General features: G+C 38.1%; 1 pseudogene; it reads right to left on the reverse strand.

Annotated features, from left to right (window-relative positions):
- Positions 1 to 4,289: 4,289 nt before the first annotated feature.
- On the reverse strand, positions 4,290 to 5,027 carry LOC100066549 (large ribosomal subunit protein uL30 pseudogene; annotated as a pseudogene).
- Between the last annotated feature and the right edge of the window lie 5,178 nt (positions 5,028 to 10,205).

The following is a 10,205-nucleotide window of genomic DNA, read 5'->3' on the forward strand; positions in this document are numbered from 1 at the left end:
TTTTTCTTGTGGTTTTCCACATAAAACCACGAAGTACAAGAATTTGTTTTTTAAACTACTGTGTTCATTTATTCAACAAATACTTGTTATACGTTGCTATATGCCAGGAACTGACAAAGGTGGAGGAGACACAGCAGTGAGCAGGCATGACCCCAGCCCTGAGGAAACTTAAGTCTGAATAAAGGCTCTCAAACCCAGAATCATGTTAGAACTTTCCACATTACTTTCTTTCTTTTTTCTTCCTTTCTTCCTTCCTTCCTTCCTTCCTTCCTTTCTTCTTTCTCTCATTCTCTCTTTCTTTCTTTCATCTAACTCTGGCTGTGATCATCTGTCTGCCATATTGAAATGATTAAGAAAACAAATTCTAGAGGTAGAAGGCTAGGATTTATAACCCAGTTCCACAAAGAAAAAAGTGTTAAAAAGTGATAGATAGATTAGATAGATAGACGATAGATCAACAGATGCCAGGAGAAATCATAAGCAGTGCCCCTATGTAAAGCAGAAGGCTGACAATAGTCACTTTAAGTTCCAGGTTAACTCCCTAAGCAAATTTTTTGTCACAGCTACACTGTTTTTCCTTAAGAAATGGTTTTTGCAATATTTTCAGACAATAAGCCCAAGATATTTTGTAAATCATTACATTCAACCTTATTTTTCCCTCTCCCCTGTGAACTTTCAGCCAAGGAAACAGTTTCATTTTCACTTTTTCAAAATGATAGTATAAAAAAACAGAAGTGAAAGTATGAATCATAATATAATCAGGCGTTCATAGTGAAATATCCATTTATAACTCAGAAAACCACGGGGTATTTCCAAACTGATGTCATTCATAGAAAGAATGCCATATGTCGTGGAAGAATAAGAAAAATTACCTAGGTCAACTGGGGGATTCAGAATACGTATGGGATATTCCCAGGTAATTATTTTTATATTTTAAAATTTTTATTACAAAGATCGACCTCTATTTGAAGTATTTAATTTGACATTCATCTTAGAAATTACACAGTGGACTCTGGGTTATGCTTTTTAATTCTGATAACTGAGACAATGTACAATGAGATTTTACTTTTGAAAGCATAAAACCAGTATATGTTTGATAACTCAAAGTTTTCTTTTATTTTCTTTAAAAAGCTGTATAAATACTTAAAATTACCATGAAATTCTGTGTAGCTGTCTTGCTTACAAAAAAGAAATTTTATAAGAAAAAATTGTAATCTCTCCTCAAATTATTAAAATCGATTTTATTTTATTCTTTTTGGGGGGAGAAATAAGTATAAATGTTATTTTTTCCAAATAAACAATTAAAACAGGAGTTTTTCCTTCTCTCCACTATGTCCCGGTTTTTAGAAACTTAAAGGTTATAGTATACGTTAAATAAATTAGTGATATTACAGAGAGGAAACATTACTCTGAAAATACTTTCCTCTGGGTTGTCTATATTGTGTGGAAAGTATTTTGGCTGTGTTAGTTCTGCCATATTTGCTGCTATGTTCGCTGGTTGGTTGGTTGATTTGGCGCAAATCCTGATATCCACTTGTGCGGCCAGGCCAGTTATATCCTTTTTCAGTCAGTGAATGTCCATGGTTCCCCATTAGCCAATGTCCCTGACATTGGGAACTCCACAGCAATCACCCCACTCATTAATCCGCTAACACCACTAGTCTACTGTTTGGTTTCTCAGGCTTGTCCGTGAGCCCAGTGGTTTACCCAATGTCCAGTCCTGATGCCTGCTATGAACTGCTCTGCTATCTTGGATCTTTCAGTGGGGTTGCAGGTGAAACTGCCAATAAGATGGCCTGACCCTGTGTGATTGAGGAACAAGCTGTAAAATGTATCTGAAAATTAAATTCCTCCTCATTCTATACACAAATAGGAAGACCACATGGATTAAAGACTTAAAGGCTAAAAGCAACCTTTAAAAGTTTTAGAGGAAAATGTAGGAGACTATCTCAGAACATTCAAGTAAGAAAAGATTTCTTAAAACACAAAAATGTTCACAATTGTAACAAATCTGGTGGGGATGTTGATAATAAAGGAGGCCAGGCATCTGTGGGAGCAGAAGGTACAAGGGAAATCTACGTACATTCTGCTCAATTCTGCTAGGAACCTAAATCTACTCCAAAAAATAAAGTCTATTAAGAAAAAAAAAAGACCAAATCTCTAACTGCAAACTAAAAGATGAATACATTTGATTACATTAGCATTTTACATTACTATACATTAGACACCACAAACAAAGTTTAAAGGGAAGCTAGAGACACAGAAAATATTTACAAGACATTTTGAGAAATAATTGAAATCTAGAATATATAAAAATATCCTATAAGAAAAAAGGTAAAAAGCCCAGTAAAGAAATGAATACAAACCTTCAGTTCACAGAAGAAAAGCTCTATATGACCAATAAAGACAAAAAAAAAAAAAAAGCTGTAACTTGCTTGTGATAGAAATATGCACAGTAAAACAAGATACCCTGTCATGTCGGTCAGACTGGAAAAAATTCAAAAGTCTGACAATGGCAAGTAATGATGAGGAGCTAGAGGAAACAGAAACTTTCAAATTCTTAATGTTAATTGCTGATGATTAATGAACATCAAAGTTTTACCATAGAATACTTAGTTTACATTTGAGAAAAAAAAAATATAAGTGGTTGAGAGAGCAAATTGGTATAACTTGGAAAGTATTTTGGCAATATCTAGCAAAGTTTGAAGCTTAGGACCCAGCAAGTCAACTTATAAAGTATAAATCCCAGAAAAATTCTTGCACAGGGACACAAGGATATTCAGCGCAGCATTTTTTATAATTCCAAAATGTCTGCTGTTGGGGGAATGAAACCTCTTCATTTCATCGGTGTCAATACCAACCATCCGTTTCCTCCATGGGGTCTTAACATTCACTTGTTTATGCAGCTGGAAACTGGGCACTGACTCTATCTCCTTGCTCTCACAGACTCCTCCCTTCACCTCCTCCCTCCACTCCTCTATTCCCATGGGAATCTCTTTCTATCTTGGTAAATTTACCTCCCATCATGTCTCTGACCGAGACACTTGGTCAATGCCCAAAAATCCTCCTTCATTTTGTCTTTTCTAGCAATCTTGCCTGACTTCTCCTTCAGACTCAGGTTACTGAAAATTAATAGCCAGAAACATTATCCTGCCTCACATTTCCCCAGGGCCAACTATCTGCTTGAATGAGGGGAAACGGAGAGAGGAAAATATATAGAGGGAGAAGAAAAAGCATATATTAATAATTGCACATATTATCCTATCATGTTCTTCTCCTAGTAAATCTTTGGACAGTAACACCCACATGCAAATTGGTGCTTAGCTCTGTGAGTGAGATGAGGAGGGAAGCATGGATATCTGGTGAATTTCTTGACTCATCTGGAAGTTTCTACTCATACTTGGAGTACATGCACCTTCATCCATCAATAACCCTCTGCTGCCCTCATCCTCCCCACCCTTGGAGCTTGAGCTTGGCATAGGTAAGGGCAGAACTTCTCCTGAGGCAGGATATTACTGCACAGTTGCATGTAACTAGGAAGAGAGTACAGGGAGAGGAGCTACCAGTAACTCAAGCAACTTGGGTGATCCAGTCATTCTCTTCCTCTTCATTCCACATCCTTCTCCAAATCTCTGTACTCAAAAAATCAGAGGCTGGCCCAGTGGCATAGTGGGCCAGTTTATGGGTTCAAGTTTGTGAACTCTGTTTTGGTGGCCTGGTTTCATGGGTTCGGATCCTAAGCACAGACCTACACACTGCTCATCAAGCCATGCTGTGGTGGTGTCCCACATACAAAATAGAGGAACAATGGGACAGATGTTAGCAACAATCTTCCTCAAGCAAAAACAGGAAGATTGGCAACAGATGTTAGCTCAGGGCCAATCTTCCTTACCAAATAAAAAAGTCAGAGGCAGCCCCCTGCTTCCATTTGGGGGGAGATAACAAGGCTGGCTGCCATATTGTTGTCCGGCTCTCTTCTCACCCAGCACTCACCACCAGAATGGTGTTCCACCTTTTCTTTTCTCCTGCCTATGTCTTACCTTTTCTGATATACTAAATGAACAAATGTAAAGTAAATGAAATGAAAAGTAAATAACTCCGCCATACCACCCTTAGGTAACAAGTGTGAAGAATTGGGTGTGTACTTGTCTCAATTTTTCTTCGGTCAATCACATAACTTGTTTTTTTAGGGAGGAGGGGGTTGTTTTTGTTTTTGTTTTACATTTCAATCTGAAAACAGTCACTGTTTACTAACTGACCAGATTACAAAAGTCATCATGGTAGACACTTTAGTCCATCTTTCTAATAAGTCTGTTGATTTAGTCTTCCCAGTTCCCAGCATCTTCTCTTTCTACAAAATGATGGTCTTTCTCTTCATCCTATCTCATAGAGAAGATCATTTGAAGGGCCAGCAGAAGTTCTTTGCTTTTTGAAGCATTTTCCATCAGTATAGATCTCATGAATCACATTCCCCACGTAGATGATGTCACATTTACCAAAAGATCGGGAAATCAACATGTTATTTGTCAAGGCAATTCACTTCTTGTTGAGTTTGCCATAACCATGCTTGTAGATCAATTTATTTACTGACTTCAGGTTCAGGTACCCTCATGCAATATATGGTTCCACAAGCCTCAGCATGTTCACTGAAGCCCTGTTGAGCTTAACAAAGGTACCACTGAAGATCCGGCAAAAATGAAGAAGTCGCGAGAACTTTCAGACCTCTGGGGTCACACCATCCGCATTGATCCTGTTGATAATGCCAATCTGGGTTCTGCAGGTATGTTGAAGTTGGCAACTTTTCTTGCCATCCTAGCCATTCTTGTCTCAGTTCTGACACCTGCCTATACTCCTTGCAATAGTGCTTACCTTTTTCGTAGATAAGCTTCTTCCTTGCCTTTCAAAACACTTTTTGGGCAAACTTCTTTCTCAGGTGCTTGATCTTTAGCTCTGTGAAATTCCTTCACTTTTTTTTAAGGGCTCTGGCATAGCAGGAACCATCTTTTCTTCTCTTCTGCCCCCTCCATGGTTTTAGCTGGACAAGAGGACCACTTAACCTATTTTTACATTTTGATTTTTTTTAACAGGTGGATATTATTCATTTTACTCAGCGTTTGCTTTTTTCATTTCACTTTATATTGTGAACATCTCTCCCATTTGGAACATTTATGGAACCCAACACATCATTTTCCATGGGGTGTGTGTGTGTGTGTGTGTGTGTGCACATGTGCCATGATTTGTTTAATTCCTTATTCATGGGCATTCAGATTGTTTATGGTTTATTGACACTGCAAACAATGCTACAAATAGCATTACATTTGTATATGTCCTTTACCAAATGTGATTTTTTTTTTAACATAAGTTAGGATTCAAGAACTGGAATAGTTGTATAACATATAGTAGTTTTAATTCAAACAATTGCTTCCACATTTATCTGCCAAAACAGTTGAGGAATTTACACTCCTACCACCAAAGCAAAGGAATGTTCATATCCCTGAGGATTTGCCAGCAATGATTGATATTGCTTGTTTAAAATATTTGCCAGTCTTCCCATTCAGTATCCTAGGGTAGGGGTACAGATGTAAATCCCAAGCAAAGACAAGTCTGCCTGACAACCTGAAATTCTTAGTTGCACCCATTGGTATCGCTTTCTCTGCCTGACCCTGGCTTGACACACATTCCTCCTTGTGGAGGTCTGAGAAAGTTGGAAGTAGCCGGTATTTTCCTTAGTAGTGTTTTCTTTCAGCTCAATGGGATTATGTCAACTGTTATTACAAGGAAAGTCCATCGACACACCAATTTAAAAAGGAAAAGGTGTGTCCACCAGCTAAAACAAATAAAGAGGCAAAACACATAGAAACAGTTTTAAAACCTAACAGTTACAATAGTCCTGAGGAAGCTGGTGGGACAAAGCCAGGCTCAACGCTTAAAAACTCGGGGTGTCTCCTGAAATTTACAGCCTAGTTTGGGAAATTAACCGTAGGACAACCTTGAAAAGGTCTGATAGTGGCATTGATACGAAAGAGAGTTTCAAAAGTGTGTTATCTGTGGTCCTGCTTATGGCCCCACTTGATACCAATGATTTCAAAACTATTCATGACTAATGAAAAGGTGGCCAAGCATAAATTACATAACACACTGATGGGGTATGAACACCTAATTTTATTTTACATCAAAACAGAAAATTGATGCAATTGTAAACCTTTAACACTTGATTAATTTTAACTCAAAGTCTGTAAGAAAATATTTTTCATAAGTGGCAAGTGAGTCAACTCCAATTAAAAACAGACCGATTAGTTGATAAGGGCAATAAATTGACTTAGAGGATGTGAAAATCATCTAAGCTTTCCAAATCATATTGATGGTACATTGAGGAAGAGATAAGACCAAAGAGAGATGTTGCCTCAGGAAAAGCTTTGCCACAGTCACTGAAACAAGCATAAATTCTGGCACAAGATCCTAAGGCAGCTCAGGAATAAAATGTTCTACCTAAACCATAACAGAATTTTTTGTGGCTCACCGGACAATATCCGCTATGTCAGAGATCAGAGCAGAAAATAATGGACTAGTACTACGAAAAAAAAAAAAAAAAACCACAAATTAAGATATATTGATGGGAATCACAGTATAGAGAGACATTCTTGATGGAATAGCATGTGTACATTTCTACTTGCTTGTCACATGGTATTACCATCTTTGTAGGTGTACACGTCAATCTCATTGATTAGACTATAAGTTTACAGGCAGACTCTTTCATTCACCTTTATAATGCCCCAAATCAAGCATAGCATCAGATACAGAGTACGTTCCCCGTAAATGTTGATCGTGGAAATTGAAACATTGGTGCCAGCCCCGTGGCTGAGTGGTTAAGTTTGTGCACTCCGCTTCAGCAGCCCAGGGTTTTGCAGGTTTGAATCCTGGGCACGGACATGGCACTGCTCATCAGGCCATACTGAGGCAGCCTCCCATATGCCACAACTAGAAGGACCCACAACTAAGAATATACAACTCCGTAGCGGGGGGCTTTGGGGAGAAAAAGGAAAAAAATAAAATCTTTAAAGAAAAAGAAATTGAAACATTGTGCAGGATGCTAAACCACTGAAAACATTCATATAGTTAGATCTGTTGATATGTCAGTGCTATGGACTGAACTTTGTCCCCTAAAAATTCATATGTTGAAGCCCTAACGCACAATGTGATTGTATTTGGAGATGGGGCTTTAGGAGGTAATTAAGATTAAATGAGGTCATGAGTAGAGTCCTGATCCAATAGGACTGGTAGCCTTAGAAGAAGAAGAAGAGAGAAAGATCTCTCTCTATGTGAATGCACCGAGGAAAGCTATGTGAGCACCCATGGAGAAGTAGCCATCTATGAGCCAGGAAAAGAGCCCTCTTGCCAGGAACAGAACTAATGGCACCTTGATCTTGGACTTCCAGACTCCAGTCTCCAAACTGTGAGAAACTAAGTTTCTGTCGTTTAAGCCACCTAGTCTATTGTTTTTGTTATGGCAGCCCAAGCAGACTAAGGCAATCAATAAGCCAGCAAAAATTCGGAGGGTTTTCATTGTTTTCATGACAATGAACAAGACTAAAGAAAAATGATTTTTTAAGTCAGTATAATGATCATCCAAGAATGCATTTTAGCACAATATTTAACACGTATGAATTTAAACATGAGAGCTTGAGAATAGTATGTAACAAAGTAGAAAAGAGGGGAAAAATTAAAATACAAGCTGTAAATTTTAATACAAAAAGATTTTGTACTATGTGGAAACTTTTATTCAGCCTGCATGTCATTTGCGAGAGGACTCTGATTAAGTTTAATGAACTCTGGTAAAGTTTGAGAACCATTTCAACCTAGTGCAAATGTCCCATTCTCTTCTTAGAGTTCATCAAAGATTGGTAACAAATTACATAAATATTACTTTTAAACTATAATCCCAATGCGTTTTCTAAATTGGAGAGAAAGGAAACCCTTCAAGTGTTCCTTATAAAGTATAGGATGCCAGAGAAAAAGAAGTGTCATTTATTTCTCATAATTGTCTCATAATATGACATATTTCTATGTAAAGCTGGTCATCAGAAATTTGCAAACCAAAATTAGCAAGATAACAGTTTGCAACTTCACCCTCACTATAGATTCCTCGAACAAAAGTTGCCTCTATGGAGAAAAGGAGAAAGGGATTAACTGAGAAATTTGGCACATGCTTTACGCATTTATCACTATGTTGCCCAGAATGAACATACAAGTGCAGATTTAGAAGTCCAGATCTCTAGTTACTTTCTCTGTTTACCAACTTGGAAAGCAGTGAATAGAAGGATGCTCTAAGCCATTAGTACCAGGATGCTTGATATTTTCATAACAATGTAAGCAACTTAAGAAGGACAGTTATTTGGTTCTTCTGAAGGTAATGACTTTTTCTTTTTCTTTTCTTTTCATTTTTTTCCTTCAAAATTAGGATTTGCCTCACTCAGTTGCTAGCCTGAGGATATCGCTAATTTCTACGGCATTCCAACATATTTGTCCTCATCATCTCTCCAACAGCTTTAAGAATTGTCACAGTGAATTTTGAACACTAAAACTCAAAAATGTATTCTCTTGTACATTCTAGGCCTTTTTGTTGATAATTATGAGCCTCATGAATTGAATTTGTTACTTTTTCCCGTGGCAAAAACTTTGAAAGTAAAATTGTGAGCTTTAGTCTTTATTGTATCATTGTACTCTAAAATATATGTTCAAATAGATTTTCCATACTGTATAGTAGTGCACAGTGTAGAGAACATTTGTAACTAGGTCAACAAACAGTTTCTAGGCACCACCAAGGAAATCATTTTGTTATACCCACATTAGAATATTACCCAAGTAACGGGACAAGAATGACTCATTAGGTCCTTGGTTGGAGTGCTTGGTGACGCAAGTGATGCTAAATTGAGGGCTCAGAAGACTGATGCAGTTGTGAAAGTTTCTTTAAGAGGTCATAAGTGACTTTCTTCCAAAACACAAAAGAATCAAATAGGAGAATGTGTTGGACTGAGAGAAAAGAAAATATAGAAAGCATTGGAGAAAAGACCTAAAGGAATTCCTCTTCCTCTCTGAGAATGCACGTGCAGACTGATTATCACCCATGAGTCTTAGAGGAAGCAAAAGAAGCTGGTCCACACTCAACACCTTGTCCTGCGTAATCTAGAAGGGTAAAAGAATAATCAATTGCTGCCCTTTGGGGTTGGGGCCACCAGTGTGAGAATGATACGAGACACCTGGATCTGAAAAGGAAGAATTCATACATCTTCAGTCATTGTGCCTAACAAAAGCACTTTCAAAAAGATCAAGAATTTGGTAGCATGGAGAAAAGAAACTCTCTGCTTCATATCCAAGCTATGGATATAGTGTCTATTTTGTTTTATTCATTGAGTCAGTACTTATTGCTTCCTGTAAATGAGATACTAAGAAAAGGACGCAACACTGACCAAGCACATATGATTCCTATCCTCACACAGCTTGCCATCCCATGAGGAGATAGATTCCACACTCACCCGCCCTCTCTCCCTTTCTGCCTCCTTTGCTGGCTCTTCCTTATCTCCTGACCTCTAGATTCTAGAGTGCTCCAGACCTGAATCCCTGAACTGCTTCTCTCTTTTATATACGTGCTTCCTCTAGTTCATCTCATCCAGTCTCATGGCTGTGAGTACCATCCACACACTAATGACTCCTAAATTTACATCTCCCATCGGAACCCCTCCTCTGAATTCCTAATGCCTGCCCAACAAATCACTTGGAAGGCATTTCAAACAAGATGACTAAAACCGAACTCCTGATAACCACCTGTCTGCCCCCTCCCTCAAGCTCCAGACTGGCCCTCTCTCCAGTCTTCCCCATCAAATATAACGGCAACTGCATCCTTCCAGTTATCAACCAAAAACTCCGTGTCATCCTTGATATCTTCCCTTCTTTTACACTCTGCACAAAATTTGTCAGTAAATTCTCTTTATCTTCAGAACATGCCCATAATTGACTGTTTATCATACATCAACCCAGCCCAAGACACAATTATTTTTGCTATTTTCCTGCAATCACTTCCTGACTGCCCTCCCTGTTCTATGTGTTTGTCCAGCTTCAGCGTATTCTCCAAAGTGCAGAGATAGAGATTCTATTAAAATATAATCTCATCTGTCTACTCACAACCTTTGATTGGCTTCCTAACTCAC

The sequence above is a fragment of the Equus caballus genome, chromosome 26 (genome assembly GCF_041296265.1).
Source record: "Equus caballus isolate H_3958 breed thoroughbred chromosome 26, TB-T2T, whole genome shotgun sequence".
NCBI lineage: Eukaryota > Metazoa > Chordata > Mammalia > Perissodactyla > Equidae > Equus > Equus caballus.